Source organism: Papio anubis, chromosome 13, assembly GCF_008728515.1.
Source record: "Papio anubis isolate 15944 chromosome 13, Panubis1.0, whole genome shotgun sequence".
NCBI lineage: Eukaryota > Metazoa > Chordata > Mammalia > Primates > Cercopithecidae > Papio > Papio anubis.
In genome coordinates, this window is record NC_044988.1 from 105,255,209 (window position 1) to 105,271,706 (window position 16,498).

The 16,498-nt window shown below is 48.7% G+C and overlaps 1 protein-coding gene across 6 annotated transcripts in view; it reads right to left on the bottom strand.

The window, feature by feature from the left end:
- The window catches only part of CAMSAP1 (calmodulin regulated spectrin associated protein 1), a 96,599-nt gene that overhangs the window by 72,261 nt on the left and 7,840 nt on the right, over positions 1–16,498 (bottom strand). Inside the window, exon 1 of one of the 6 annotated variants that reach the window (XM_009187863.4) lies at positions 3,002–3,683. The exons of the other annotated variants lie outside the window; for them this stretch is intronic. The gene's annotated coding sequence lies outside the window, so the exon portion shown is untranslated. Of the gene's footprint in view, positions 1–3,001; positions 3,684–16,498 lie in introns of those variants that run through there. 6 annotated transcript variants of the gene reach the window in all.

Sequence of the window (16,498 nt, forward strand, 5' to 3'; positions counted from 1 at the left end):
CTCTTTCTGACATGAAAATCGGAAGTAATAACAGAGGCTGGACACCCATGGTCTTTACAGAAGAGGCAGCCAGGCAGGCGTGGTGCCACTGTAACCATGACAACGACACAGCAGCAGCAGCAATCAGCCTTTTTCCATTTTTGGACCAGGCAGCATCAAATTCTTGACATGAACTATGCTACTTAATCTTGCCACTGCAGTGCCCTCAAATGAGGACTACCATCCACACATTACAAATGAGAAACTGAGGCACAGAGAAAGTAAGTGACTTGCTGAAGGCCACAGGAGGCAGAGACCAGCCTGAACCTACACAATCTGATCCAGAGAGCCTACTGTATACTTCCGGCTGCAACATACGCCACCTCCCACACAAACACCACAGGAGCAGCATACACACAGGACACTAAATGTGTCATGGCTGGCCTCACCCAGTTTTCTAGCCGTGCCACTATGCCCCTCACACTGTCTCACAAGACGTCAACGGCTGTCCCACTGAAGACGGAGGACGAGGGACGTCTCTACGGTCAGATGCATTTGGGAAACATGTGACTCCCAGGTCTTTAATGTGCCCCATGCTCAACAATCTGCCAGGAGGTGCAGACACTCCCACCTCACAGAGTTTAGAAAGGACTACCATCTCCACAGAACAGCTCATGAAGAAACCCCACTGATTCCTCGTATTGAGACAACCGGTAACACTAGAGGCATTCACGGGGACACTAACAAACCTGTCTTGAGCTCAGAGCCAAGCTCTCCTAAGCTCTTCCCCGGGGAAGAACCAGCTGTGGCCATGGTCCCCACAGCACCCCTCTCTCTCTCTGCTGCCATCTCTTCTGGCTTCCTTCACTGTTTTCCTGAGCCCTGAGTCACTTCATTATGGTCCCGTGGAGTCTGGTCATTTCCCCACAATCTGAGCACCTCACAGCTGGTTTATTTCTAAATGGCCGCAGCCACCGTTTACACAGCATTTTTGTTTTAAGCACCATTGTACACGATGATTAGGTCCCCACGGCAACCCAGGGGCAGACAGGGCTCCAGCTATGGCAGGCTGGCTTAGCAGACGTTAACAGACTCACATCCTATACTTGCTGACCACATCCAGCAGCCCCCAATCTGAAATCGTCGGAACTTTTGAAATACAACAGGGCCCAGCAGTGACACAAGGAACAGAACCCAACGCCAAGCACAGGGGAAGACTTCTGCTCTCCTTACAAACTGCTCAAGGAAAGCTGACCTGCAGAGGAGCGCACAGAGCCACCCTGCACACGCCTGAGACGTCCCAGGAAACAGGAGCAAGGTGGCCAGGGACAGGCGGCCTGTGGAGTGTGCACCCATGGGTCGTGGAGGGAAGTCAGGGGAGGGCACTGAGCGAGGGATCCCATAACCTGACAACGTGTGCAGCAGTTCACACCGGCTGCTGGGGGAAAGATGCAACAGTCACTCTCAGCCTTCCTCTTACTCAACTGACCACACCAGCAGCCCACCTAGTTAGGGCTCTTGGAGGGAGCCTTTCTCCTGACTTTCGGGACACCTGACCTCTGTCTCCTGATCTCACTGCCCGCTCCATCCCCATCTCCTAGGCCAGCTGCCCCGCATTTCCCCAAATACTGGAAGGGGCACTTCCTATCTCCTCTCTAATGACGTGATTCAGTCTCATGGCTAGAAATACCACAGACACACAGTCATCCCCAAATGTACAGTTCTGGCCCCGACCACTGCCCTGAACTGCCTACCTGACATCTCCATGCAGATGTCTGGGGGCACCTCGAGCCTAACCAGCCTGGTCCAAGTCACCCTCTCCTCCCACTTGGACAGTTGCGATGCAGCCCCCCTAGGAGAGCAGAAACTGGCACAGCTGAGGAGAAAGTCCCCCGGGGACCCCTCAGAGTGATGGCTCTGTGCAGAGGGGGCGATGGAACAGGCACGTAAGTGGAGGGCTGGCCTTAGATGGAAGCAGAGTGAGCCCCAGGGAGAATGGCGGAGCCTACGTCACAGATCCAGAAACCTGGCTAGGCTGGAAAAAGCAACCACGGCTCTGATTTAAGTTTCTCTTTTACAATCCACCAAGCAGAAACGTTTGCCATAGGGTGGCCCACTTTTAAAATCAATCAATATAAAGGGATTCATATAATCACCTTTTTGACTCATATATGAATATGCATAACACAACTAATTCACATCAACTTCAGATGTAGGAAAATGAGAATTAAAGGCAAACGACACACTTCCTAAAGATAAAAGCTTCAGACAGTGGCGAAGCCCTCCTAACTGTATGTCACTCCTTCCCATCCGACCTAAGGAAGACCCTGGCCAGACCCCCCACAGGGTGACAGTGGCCACGCTCCTCCATGGCCCTGCCATGGCAGTTCTGCCCTCAGATACTGAACTTGTCCATGAGTAACCGACTTCAATGAAGGCAGCTACTGCAAGAGTTGGATGTGCACAGTTCTAGAACGTTTAATGTTCTATCAAAATCAATACCTACTTAAAAAAAAAAAAAAAAAAAAAACTCTTTCTAATGCCTTCAATGCACTTCTAGTAGTTTCTTGTTGTTGTTGTTGTTTCTACAAACTAGTAAGACTGTTAGAATTAATACACATTCATTCGACAATTACTAAGTACCCATGTTAGCCAGAAAATGTACAAAAATGTCACAGAGTCAAACAGAAAGAGATAAAGTCAGTGTTCTCAGGCTGAGCTTCATAAGACAACTGAAAAGTCAACAGGTAATTTCCACGCAATATGGAGGGATGTCACACAGGATGAGTGCTGGGGGACTGAGGTGCAACAGACACCAGTCCTGCACTGAGGAGTAGGGCAGGGGGGCAGTGGGATGTGCAGATGGAGAAATTTCTTAGGGAAGGAAGCAGCCAGCAGGGGGGTGGGTAGGAGAGAGGGAGACGAAAACATGAAAATGAACCTGTTAAGAGAATTTTAGCAAATGACAACAGTTCAGAATTGCACAGGAGAGGCAAACTGGATGTTTCATTCATTAACTCACCAGGTTTTTATGCGTGCCTGCACCAGGAGGAACTGGACACTGTGGGATCTGTGAGCAGAGCGAGACAGGCTTAGGCAGGCACACAAGGAATGGAACGAGACCACGTCAAGTAAGGGGGTCAGAGAAGCCAGAGGACAAGGAGACCCCATCTGCTAGAGTTCCCTGTAAACAAGACTGGAGAATGAGCCTGGACTCAGGAGGCTGCTGCGGTCATCGCCAGGAGAGACAATGGAGGCTGACACAGGCAGGCAGCCCCGGGAAGGGGCGCCACCACCAAGGAGGCGTTAGCAGCAGGCCTGTGCCTGATGCAGTACGACAAAGACACCAAACTTGTAATTCCTGCTAGCCTGGAGCAGGACGGTCCCTTTTCCTAATACAGGAAACCAGCAGTGTGGAGGAGGAGGGCAGTCGGGGACAGGAGAGATGAGCCTGTGGGACCCAAAGGGAGCTTTCCAACGGGGAGGCGTGGAGACTGGAAGCACTAGAGTAAAAGGACCAGCTGGAGACGTGGTTTGGAACCCATTACATATACACAGTCATTGATGCCCAGGGGGACGAGTCATCCAGTGAGAGCCGGGCACGGTGGGAGAAGCTGGTCAAGGCAACTTGAGGACACCAAGCCCACAGGACAGACGTCGGGAGAGAAGCCAAAAAAACAGACAAGTGAACCGAGAGCGGGGCGGGGCCAGAACATGGTGCTGCCAAGGCCACAGGAGAAGGTTTTGAAGGGGCAGCGAGCAACTGGGAAGGCTCAGAGGATGCATGCATGAATATCACAGAGCCCGCCAGACTCAGCTGGCAGCCTCAAGAAGAGCATTCTGAGAACTGGTGAAGAGACGGCCGCAGGCACACAAGGAAGGAAGTGAGGATAGCAGGAATTATGCCTCTGCTCTGAGGGGAAAGTGTGGTCAAAAGAGATGTGTCTGTTTTAAGGATTGGAGAAATGTTGACGAAAAGAAAACCCAATCAACGGGAGCGGCTGAAGAGGAGGGGGCTGCTCCTGAGGAAGGAGGCCCCTCGGGAGGCGGAGGGGAGGGACACAGGGCCCAGGCGGGGCAGCGTCTTCCACTGGGTCAGGGTACAGACGCAGGGAAGGGGTGGGCGGCCCATCAGCACCTGCAGTTTGTCTTACTACGTTAAGCAGGAGACAGGGCATCTGCTGAGTGGGAGGGCCCGGCCTGGAGGAAGTAGGGAGAAGTGCGGCTACAGGGGGCAGAGTGAAAGTCAAACAAGGACACGGGCAGGGCAGGGACCCACAGAGACTAGAGACTGAGTCGGCAACGGCACTGTCAGGGTGGCAGCGCTGTCTGTCACTCCTCGGACTGCTGCATCAGTACCCATGAGCAGCACATTTGCGGTGGCTGCCGGACTGCTACGGGGCAGGCCTCAGTGGGAGCTGCAAAGAAAGGCCCTGGGAAGGGGTCAGAAGACTCTAACCAGTCTGCAGAGGGGTCAACACCAAGTGCAGGAGGAACTCAGAAGGGTGGCAGCTGACGGAGAGTAGGAGGTGGAGCGCTGGGGTCTCCCACGGGCAGGGCCCAGCAAAGCCACCTGGCCCAGAGTCCTAGCTCGGCCTCCTACTGGATCCTCTGAACCTTGGCCCCCTACCTGTCCATTCCGAACTATGAAAGGGTCCATCTCCCACCCTGCGCCAGCTGAGCCTAAGCTCCATGGACGCAAAAGGGAGTCTCAGCTGTTATTCCTTCCGTCACTATTATTGCAATGAGGATGAAAGGGCACGTGAGGAAGTGGCCATCTGTCGACTGCAGCCCTCCTGCGGCACCTGCACAGGGTTCGGGAGGAGGCGCCCACACCAACCGCCGGCTCTTCCATGGCGGCACACGGCAAAGACCCCTCTGGCAGGTGCCACAACTGTGGCCACTGCCCAACCTAAAGCCAGCTCCTCCCGCAGCCTCCAACTCAGCCCCAGGAAAAGAGATCAGGCCACTGCAGTGCCAGGCACAGCCCCGAGATGTGCAGGACAGTGAGTCTCTGCTCTGCTGCTTGTCTGAGCCACCTGGGAGCTGAGACCAACTCACCCAGAATGTCCCCGTGGGCGGACTGGCTATCAGCATTTGACACTGACAGTCACCTCCACAGAGGCCCCAAAGGTGGCTGTGAGCATCTACACCTGGAAAACGTGGATACTCTTCCTGTTTGGATGTAAGGAGCCAACGGAAATAATTCCAACTCGAGGTAAAAGCAACCAGTGGTCCATGCCCCAGCTCCATCCTGGAGGGGCCAGACACAAGGATAAGAAAAGTTGATGTAATGGTCCCCACAGGGCCAAGACCACCTGACCCCCACCCAGGGACAACCAGTAACAAACGGCACCTCAACAGCGGAGCACCAGGTGCACAGACAAGCGCGCACCCCACAGGGCGCTGGCCCGGCCACGCCACACCAGGCTCAGGTACAGACCCGGCTTCCAGCCAGAAGGCCAGGAAGGGAGACCCTCAGGAACCTTCAGGTTCCTCCCCTCCCAGGGAGGGGAGAGGGTCCCAGAGAACAGGGGGCTGGAGAGAGGGACCCTTTAAATCTGCGTCACATCCTGGCCACTCCTAAAGCAACTACAGTGGCACAGCAGCCACTCTGAGAGCCACAGCCTGCAGCCCAGCCAGAGCAGCAGGACAAAGACCGAAAATGAAACCCACGCTCAACTGTAGCCCCCAGAAGGCAGGCCGGGGCCTGCAGACTCGACGTAACTGGGTGGACTAACTGCTGGAACAAACCAAAACCAACATCTCAGGCTTCCAACAGGACCCGTGGCCTCCAAATACAATATTCTAAATGCCCAACACACAACCCAAAGCTCCTTGACAAAAAAGAAAGACCCACAGGAAAACCTGCAACCCCCAGGAGAAAAAGCAACGTCCCCAAGGTTGGGACTGACTGACAAGGAATCCAAAGTGACTGTGGAACAATGCCCCAAGAAGCACATGCAGAAGCCCGAACGAAACAAAAACACTCCCAGAAACTCAGAGAACTCTCAGCAAAGAGAAGCCCCAGTGTGGAGAAAGAGCAAGCCTGGAGCAGAGGCCATGTGCTGGTGAGGAGAGGCTGGAGGGGCCGCAGAGCCCGCCTGCCAGCAGCCGCCCTGGGCCATCTCATGAGCACAGTGACAGTGACCCCAATGGGCCGGGAGGCAGACACTAAGGGGCAACCCTCCTAGCCCCTCCTCCTCCTTCCCCTGAGCTCTTCTGAGAGGCCGTGGGAGGGCATGGGATCGTAAGAGCGGAGCACAAACTCTAAGGCCAGAGGTTCTGCACCTGAGGCCTGGCCGGCCATCCTCATTCACACCTCAGAAACCCATCAGGAAAAGTGCTGGCACCAGGTTCTCTCCTCACAAGCTCCCACCCGTAGCTCACTCCCCCAAGCTCACAAAGAAATCTCGAGACCCCCAAGGGGCACAGCCACTGCAACCGAAACACAAACTGCACAGCCTGAGCCTGGAAAGGAAGCACGGAGCAAATGTGGGCAAAGGAGCATGGGAGGCCCCTCGGGACGGGGTGGGAGGAAGCCTCCTTCCAGGCACAGTGGACCCCACGCTAGGCCAGCAAGCCCCAGTGGCAGACACAGCAGGACGGTGCACACAGCTCACACCCGCGGAGGCTCCACACGCCCAACCCATACCCTTGGAGGCTCCGCACGCACAACTGACACCCATAGGATGCTACACACACACAGCTCACACCCACAGAGCCTCCGCACACACAATCCACACCTGCAGGAGGCTACACACACACACACACACACACACCCCTCATACCCGCAGAGGCTCCGCACACACAATCCATACCTGCGGGGGGCTCTGGTCACCCAACCGGGTGGTGAGGAATCACCAGGCCAAGTTCAGGAAGAAGACGCAATCCAGAGAACCCGTCCCGCTTCCTGGACCACGCTCTCCCCCGAGGGTGCCTGGGAGGAGCTGTCCATCCCAGGAGAGGTGGTAAAGATGGCAGGCTGCGTTTCTGGCACTGCACCTTTCTAAGGACAAAATCTGGACTCTGGGGCCTGCCCAGTGACACCTACCACACACTCTGGGTGGGAAACTTGAAGGGCTGCACCCAGGAGCAGGAGCGAACTTGAAGCAGCCCAGCCTCAGGGGGACTAGAGCACAGCTCTGAGGCACCTCCACCAGGGCCTCGCGTGGGATGACCAGATCTGTTCCTGTCTCTAAAAGGACCACTGAAAGTCGACGGACACTGCCCCTGGGAAAAGAGGACATCTTAGGCCTCAGATTATTTCCAAATCTTTCACATACAATGGTCAGTTAAGCAAAATGACAAGATATCATGAGCAAACGCCAGCAGAAACAGTAATAGAAGCAAGCTCCCAGACTCCTGAAGTCTGCCAAGATGAAGACAGTTCAAGACAGCCCCTCTCTCCCGCTGACGACAGCTAAAAACTCTAGGCAAGAGACAAACACTCACCTAAGGACTCTGGAAAGTAAGCCACAGCAGGCACATTGGGGAGGAGGGTCCATCCTGAAGACGGAACCCGAAACGGGGGACTCCTCAGGTTCATTTTCTCTTTCCTGCCCTGGCTGGACCTGAGGGCAGCCCCAGACAGCCAGGCTCGGAGACAAACCCTGTCTTTGTCTGGCCAGAGGACCAGGAAAAGGGGCCCCTACAAGCTGGAGGGGCAATCCTGAGGGCTCCCACTTTTCTCTCCCAGCCTGACCCAGCTGATTGCAGTCACAGAGCTGTGCAGTAGCGGCACGAGCAGCGGAAACAGGGAAGCCCAGGCGTGGGGTGAGGAAGGAGAAAAGCCCCATCTTTCTAGGCAGTGGCTGAGGAAGAAGGGTTCCTCGGAGCCAGAAAGTGTGGAGGGAATCCACAAAAGGAGAGCTGGAGAGGGATCCCCAGAGACACGCATGAGCCTGCACGATCCGGGCTGACTCCTGAGCTGTGTGCGCCCTGGGCAAGCCTGGGGCCACAGGCCAAGGCTGTGAAAGCTGAACCAACACTGCAGCCACCACCCATGACAGCAAAACGGACTCCTGGGCTGAACCCAATGGGCTTTACTGCAACCCAGCTGCAAAGCAAAATCAACATTATCCAAAGGACTTTAACAGGACCCAGAAACCAGTCTCACAGCATGATGTTCAAAATGTCCAGAGCCCAATCCATAATTATTCAACAAAGAACAAGGAAAATGTGACCAATTTTCAAGGGAAAAGACAACCAACAGAGGCCAACCCCAAAATGACCCAGATGTTAGTTATCAAAGACTTTAAAACAGCTATTATAAGTTCCATGAGGTAAAGCTACATACACTCTCTTAAAATATATGAAAAAATAGAAGTTCTCAGTAGAGAAATTAAAAACTAGAACGAAAATTTCAGGACTAAAAAGTACAATGGCAACCTAAAATTCACCGGATGCGCTCAACAGAATGGCGACGACAGAGGAGTCAGTGAATCTGAAAATAGATCAACAGAAACAATCCCAATCTGAAGAACAGAGAGAAGAAACTCATGGGATAAAATGGCAAGTATGAGATGATGTCAAAAGTTCCAACACTGTGTCAGTAGAGAAAAGGTTGGCGCAAAAAAGTATATGAATAAACATGGCCCAAATCTCCCCAAATCTGGTGAAAGACACCCATTTACAGGCTCAGGAAGCCTAGAAAACCACGTGCAGACACTTCATAATAAACTGCTGGAGACCAAAGGTGATGAAACAGGCCCGCAGGACCCTACAACTTGAGATACCAGCCATAGACTTTCAGTTACCATGCTTCAAACAACGGCCAACAAAAAAGACACGATTAAAATTTTGGACAGAAAAGTGGAAATTACAAAAAATCAAAAGAAGAAGAAAAAAGAACTTGACAGATTAGAAAAAGAACAAAACAGGCTGGGTGTGGTGGCTCACACCTGGAATTCCAGCACTTTGGAAAGCTAAGGCAGGTGGATCACTTGAGCCCAGGAGACCAGCCTGGGTAACATAGCAAGACCCCAACTCTATAAATAAATTTTTCAAAAAAGAACAAATCATGGACAGGTACAGTGGCTCATGCCTGTAATCCCAACACTCTGGGAGGCCAAGGTGGGTAGATCACGAGGTCAGGAGTTCGAGAACATCCTGGCCAACGTGGTGAAACCCCGTCTCTATTAAAAACACAAAAATTAGCCAGGCGTGGTGGCGCGCACCTGTAATCCCAGCTACTCGGGAGACTAAGGCAGGAGAATCTCTTGAACCCGGGAAGCAGAGGTTGCAGTAAGCCAAGATCGCACGATTGTACTCCAGCCTGGGCGACAGAGAGAGACTCTGTCTCAAAAAAAAAAAAGAAAAGAACAAATCAGAAATCCTAGGCTGGGCACAGTGGCTCACATCTATAATCTCAACACTTTCAGAGGCCAAGGTAGGAAGATCGTTTGAGTTCAGGAGTTTGAGACCAGCCTAGGCAACATGGCAAGACCCTATCTGTACAAAAAGCTTTACAAATTAGGCGGGCAAGGTAGAACCTGCCTGTGGTCCCTGCTCCTCAGGAAGCTGCAGCTGGAGGATCACTTGAGCCCAGGAGTTCAAGGCTACAGTGGGCCATGACTGCACCACTGCACTCCAGCCTGGGAGACAGAATGAGATCCTGTCGAAAGAAAAAAAGAGAGAAGAGAAGGAGAGAGAAAGACAGTGAAAGAAGAAAAGAAGAGAGGAGAAGAGAAGAGGGATGAGAAGGAGAGAGGAGAGAGAGGAAAGAAAGAAGAAAAAAATGAAAAGAAAAGAGCAGGAAAGGCAGGAAGAAAGAAAAGGAGAAAGGAAAAAAGAGGAGAAAGGTAAAAAGAAAAGAGAAGAAAGAAAAGTTATAGAACAGAAAAACATAGTAACTAAATTTAACTTTATACAATGGACTGATGAACAGATTAGATACAGATGAGAGAATTAAAGCATCCTGAGTGAACAATGAGACAGAAGAATGGAAATTAGAGTAGAGAAGATAAGTAGCATACCCTATGCCACTGAAATGTAACTGGAGGCCCACGAAGGAGAAGAAAAAATGGGGCAGAAACAGTAAACATACAATGGATGAGAATCTTCCAATACTTGTAAAACTCATGAAACCATAGTCTCAAGAAGCACTACAAAATGCCAGCAGGATTCAAAAAAAGACATCTACAGACCAAAGAACTCACAAGAATACTGATGAAATCCAAAGACAAAGAGAAGATTTTTCAAGCAGCCAGAAGGAATTTCTGGCCAGGACAAAACGGCACAGACTTGTCTCTCCCTGCTCCCCTCCTCTAAGCACAATCACAAACCCTGGAGAGAACCCAAGAGACAAAGGAGGACTCTGAAAGGTGGAAGAGGAAGGCAAACTGGCTTGGAGCCCCAGGACTGGAGGACCAACACAGCAACAGGGTGTTCTTATGACCCCCATCCAATAGGAGGTGACCCAGGCCTGATGCTTCCTGACTCCCTGCCTAGCAACAGAGGCAACCCAGGTACACTTATTCTGGCCTGGATCGAGTGGGAGTCCCACCTACCACCCCAGGTGAGCCCAAGCCCTACTAACAATCAGCAGGCAGGGACAACAGCAAGAGAGCACTCAGGCCAGAGGCACTCTCCTTCCCCATCGGGCGGACCTCAGACACCCTCCCACAAACTTGACACACCCTGCACCAGGGTAATCCAGCAAGTGGGACCACCATCACCAGCATCTGGCTTAGAAGGCACTCTCCTTCCCCACTGGTCATGGGACTCCTCTCCCCACTGAGGGAAGCCATCCAGCTGAGGGGAGGGGTGGACACCGGCACAGGAGCCACACTCCACACACCTGGTGGTGATGCTGAAATGTTCCACCCCTCAGAGGCAGGGGTATAAAACAAACACCCAGCCTGGGAAGCTCTTGGTCCTGTGCGCAGAGACTCCCATGTCCACCCAGAGGCAGCATGCTGCCCAGCCTAGGAAGTTGCTTCTGCCCTCGAGCAACATCAGCAGGGACCCGCGGGAGCCCCAGGGGAGAGGCTAAGTCAAGCGACTGAAAAAGCACCACAAAGGCTAGGAAGGTCAGACTATCACCAGAACCACGGTCACAAAAGTAGGACAGGCCTGCATGCTAAACCTCAACAAGGTGATTGCTGCTAAAATAAAACCAGTACCCAGAGCTTCCTAACAAAATAGCCAAAATGATCGGGAAGCCATCAGAAATTACTTTAACCAGAGGACAATGAACTGGCACAACCACCATGATAAATCAAATGTTGGAACTATCTGACAAGGATTTTAAAGCAACTAGCATGAAATCACTCCCAAGTAATCACAAATTCTCCTGAAACAAAACCAGAAAATTTTGGTAATGAGAGCCAAATGAAGAACTGGAAAATATAGTAACAGACATTTTAAAACTCACTGCATGGGCTGAGCAATAGCTGAGATGACAGAAGACAGAATCACTGAACTTGAGGTCAGATCAAGAGAATTTACCCAATCTGAACAACAGGCAGAAAATGCAATGAAGAAAAGAAGAACAGAGCCTCCGAGACCTGCGGGAGAATAACAAAAGACCCAAGGGTTCTATCACCCCAGGCCAGATCAAAGTGGAGAAAGAGCAACAGAAAGAGAAAATCTTCCCAAACATGCTGAATGACACAAATGAATGAAATGTTTTAAGAAACTGAGTGAACTCCAAAAAAGATAAACTTCTTTAAGAAATCCACACGAGGACACATCATGACTATACTTCTAAAACTAAAGACAAAATATTTTGAAGCAGTCAGAGGGGAATGACACGATACATACAGGGGAACACCAACTCCAATGACTATGACTTCTCATCTGAAGCTATGGAGGCCAGAGGGAAGTGGCACAGTTTTCAAGTGCTGAAGGAAAATAACTGTCAATCAACCACAAATTCTACAGCCAGCAAGAGTATCCTTAAAAAAATGAAGAGGAAATAAAGATGTTCTCTGTTGAAGGAAAATAAAATAATCTGCCAAACCTTAAAGAATGGCTAAAGGAAGCTGTCCAAACAGCAAGAAAATAAGGAATCTTGGAGGACCAGAAAGAAAAAATAATGGAGATATGTGAGTAATGAGTAAACACAACAGACTACCCTCCTGATGAGTTTTTTAAATTACACACAATGACAAAAATTATAACACCGTCAGATGGTCAAGACAGTGGTATTTAAAAGTGGGGAGAGTAAGGGCAGCTAAATGGAAAAAAGGTCTCCGCATTTCACTGACAACAGTAAAAAAAGGATATCAGTAAACTGTTGTAAGTCACGTAAGTATACCGTAATACCCAGAGCAATCACTAAGAAATTATACAAAGAGATACACCCAAAAACAATATAAATAAGTCTAGATAAAAATCCTAAAAAATGGTCATTTAACCAATAAGAAGTCAAGAGAAGAGAAACAGGAACAAGAAACAGAGGAAACAAACAGAAAACAAGCAATAAAATGTCAGGCTCAAGTCCTACATATCAATACTAATTGTTAACAATATAATATTATTAGTAAATGTAAATACTCTAAATACACCAATCAAAAGACAGACTGGTAGAGGGTAGATTAAAAAACATGACATCACTACATGCTCTTTTACAAGAAATACACTTCAAATTCAACAACTTAAGTAGGTTAAAAAATAAAAGGAGGGAAAAAAAGATATGCCATGCAAACACTTTTTAAAAAAAAAAAGCAGAACTACATTAATAAAGTAGAAAAATTATGAGAAGCAAAAAGGGACATTACATAATGATAAAAGGATCGATCTACCAGAAAGACCTTAAAATCCTGAAAGTCCATGCACCAAAGTACAGAGCCTCAAAGTACACGGAAAAAGTTGACACAGCTAAAAAGAGGAACAAATCTACAAGTATAGCTACAGACTCAACACCCCCTAGACAGAATTACTAGACATAAAATCAACAAAGATATAAAGTAGAACACAACCAACTAGCAGAATACAACTGATAAGGCACTCCACCAAACAGCAGAACACTCATTTTTTTCCAAATGCCCATGCAACATTCACTAAAAGAGACCATATCCTAGACCACAAAACAAACCTTAACAAGTATAAAAGAACAGAAATCAAACTAGGTTATCTTACTGAAATCATAAGGGAAATAATAAGACAAAACAGGAAAATCTCTCAACACTTGCAAATCAGAGTTTGAAATCACTGAGGAGTGCTGTGGTCTAAGTGTTTTCTGTCCCTCCAAAATTCATGCTGCAACCTAATCCCCAATGTGGCAGTGTTGAGAGGTGGGGCCTTTTGGGGGTGATCAGATCGCCAGGGCCTCACTCTCGTGAATGAGACTAAGGAGGCTTGAGGGAGCCTCTCCCTTCTGACATATGAGGACGCTCAGAAGGTGCCATCTATAAGGAACGGGCCCTCGCCACACGCCAAATCTGTTGGCACTTTAATCTTGGACTTCTTAGCCTCCAGAACCGTGAACAATCAATTTCTGTCATTTATAAATTACTCAAAAGTACAGCAGTCCCCTCTTATCCCCAAGGGATAAGCTCCAAGACCCTCAGTGGATTCCTGAAACAAAATACATACATATTGGGCTCAGTACTATACTTTCCTACACACAAAAAATTTTTTGAGACAGGGTCTCACTCTGTTACCCAGGCTGGAGTTCAGTGGTACTGTAATCTCAAATCCCGACTCAAACGATCCTCCCACCTCAGCCTCCTTAGTAGCTGGGACTACAGGCCCACAGCCACCACGCCCAGCTAATTCTTTTTTTAATGTGGAGACTATGTCTTGTTATGTTGCCCAGGCTGGTCTCAAATTCCTAGACTCAAGCAATCGTCCTACCTTGGCTTCCCAAAGTGCTTGGATTACAGGTGTCAGCCACCACGCCTGGCCCTCAAAACATCTTTTATTGTACTATACTCACACTTCTTAGGAGGATGTGAGATGAGAAAATGCCTAAATGATGAGATGAAGTAAGCTGAACGACATAAGCGTAGTAGTGACCTAGCTTTAGGCTACTCCCAATCTTCTGACAATAGGTCAGACAGAGGACTGACTATCTGCTTGGGGAGATCCTGGGTCATCAAGCCATGACAATGTCCACAGTGGGATGTCAGGAGCAGATGATATCAATGACTTACGAGGACAGCATATACAGTGTGGACATGCTGGACAAAGGGATGAGTCACGTACCAGGCAAGATGGTGTGAGACGTCATCATGCTACTCAGAACAGCACGCGATTTAAAACTTATGAATTATTTCTGAATTTTCCATGTAATATATTCAGGCCACAGTTGACCAAAGGTTACTGGTAAGAGGGGACTACTCTATTTTGTTATAGCAGCCCAAATGGACTAAGACAATGCATCAAAGTAGTTATCAAAGGAAATTTTTTAAAAATACCTAGAACTGAACGAAAATGAAAATACAACACATATGTGGGATGCAGCTGTGGCAGTAGTAAGTGGGAAATTTATAGCACTAAACTCTTCCATCAGAAGAGGAAAGGTCTCAAATCAATAATACGAGTTCCTAGCTCAAGAAACTAGAAAGAGAACAGCAAAATAAACCCAAAAGAAGCAGAAGGAAGGGAGACAGGCATGGCTAGAAAAGGGCAACAGAAGAGGTCCTCATGGGATGGAATGATCTATACTTAGATTAGATAAATGTCAATATCCTGGTGTAATATTATGCTATAATTTTAGAACAAGTCATCATTAGGGAAACTGAATAAAGGGTACCAAGGATCTCTGTATTTCTTTAAAATGCATGTTAATATACAATTGTCTCCAACTGGCCAGGCGTGGTGGCTCCCGCCTGTAATCCTAGCACTTTGGGAGGCTGAGGTGGAAGAATCACTTAAGTCCAGAAGTTCCAAACTAGTCTGGGCAACACAGTGAGATCCCATTTCTACAAAAATAAAAATTGTTTAAAGAAAAATATATACATACACAATTAACTCAAAACTAAAATTTAATTTTTTAAATTAGCCAAGGATTTTAAGATACTTCATAGAAAAAGGTACTCGAATGGCCAATAAGCATATAAAAATGCTCATCATTAGTCATCAGGAAATGCATACAAAAACTACGGTGAGATATAACCCACCCACTTAAATAACTAAAATCAAAAAGACTGACATCATCAAGTGTTGGCAAGGACGCAAAGCAACTGGAACTCACATACACTGCTGGCCAAATAAATAAGTCAATTTGGAAAACAACTGGGCACTTTCTAAGAAAGTTACACATATGTATCTTATTATTACCCAGTAATCCCAAGCACAGCTGTTTAAGATAAATGAAAACATCTGTCCACATAGATGAATGTTCACAGAAGCTCTATTCATAATAGCCAAAAGCTGGAAATGTCCCCAGATAATCACCAACAGATGAATGGAGATATAAAACGTGAGCTAGCCATACCATGGAATATTATTACTAAGCAAAAAAGATCTACACAACATGAATTTCAAAAATACTATGCCAATCGGCCGGGCGCGGTGGCTCAAGCCTGTAATCCCAGCACTTTGGGAGGCTGAGGCGGGTGGATCACGAGGTCAGGAAATTGAGACCATCCTGGCTAACACGGTGAAACCCCGTCTCTACTAAAAATACAAGAAAATTAGCCAGGCGTGGTGGCGGGCGCCTGTAGTCCCAGCTACTCAGGAGGCTGAGGCAAGAGAATGGCGTGAACCCGGGGTATGGAGCTTGCAGTGAGCCGAGATCGCGCCACTGCACTCCAGCCTGGGCGACAGAGCAAAACTCTGTCTCAAAAAAAAAAAAAAAAAAATTCCTCAAACTACACTCTTAAAACATGTGTGCTTTACCACATGTAAATTACACCTCAGTAAAAGTGGTTCTCTCAAAGGTCCAAAATGGCCGGACGCGGGGGCTCACACCTGTAATCCCAGCACTTCGGGAGGCCGAGACAGGAGGATCGCTTGAGCCCAGCAATTCGAGCCCATCCCTGGCAGAACTTGTCTCTACTTAAAAAAAAAAAAAAAAAAAAAAAAATGCCAAAACAAAAGTCAAGTCTTTACTTTATGCCTTACAATGGGCATTAACCATTGTATCCTAGCAGGGACTTCTCTGAAAAGCTCAAATTTCATACATCTCTCCCCTCCTCAGAAACCTTCGGTGGTTCCCCAATTCATCAATCAGCCCCTCAAAGCATTCCATGCTCTGGCCTCAGTACTTTTTTCAGTCTAATTTTGCCTTCCAACTCTGCAGCCTCTACCCCTATGAGGCCACCAGCCTTTCCTACATCGTGTGCTCTTCACACTCTCCCCTCCACTTCCCCCTGTCTTTGCTTCTCTTAATTCATTCCCTTACCACCATCTGATTCTCACACACCTAGACTACAAACTCAGTTTTCACTCTAATGGAACATTCCAGATTCCCTCAGGGGAGTCTCCCTCCCTCTGCTCCTCCCCTGTTCTGCCAGTAGCATCTGCCCTTTAGAGAGCCAGCCTCCTCAGCCTGTCACTATGGGTCTCTGTACATGCGGACACTTCCATCACTACAGGAGGCCTGAAAAGGATACTAAGGGCCCCA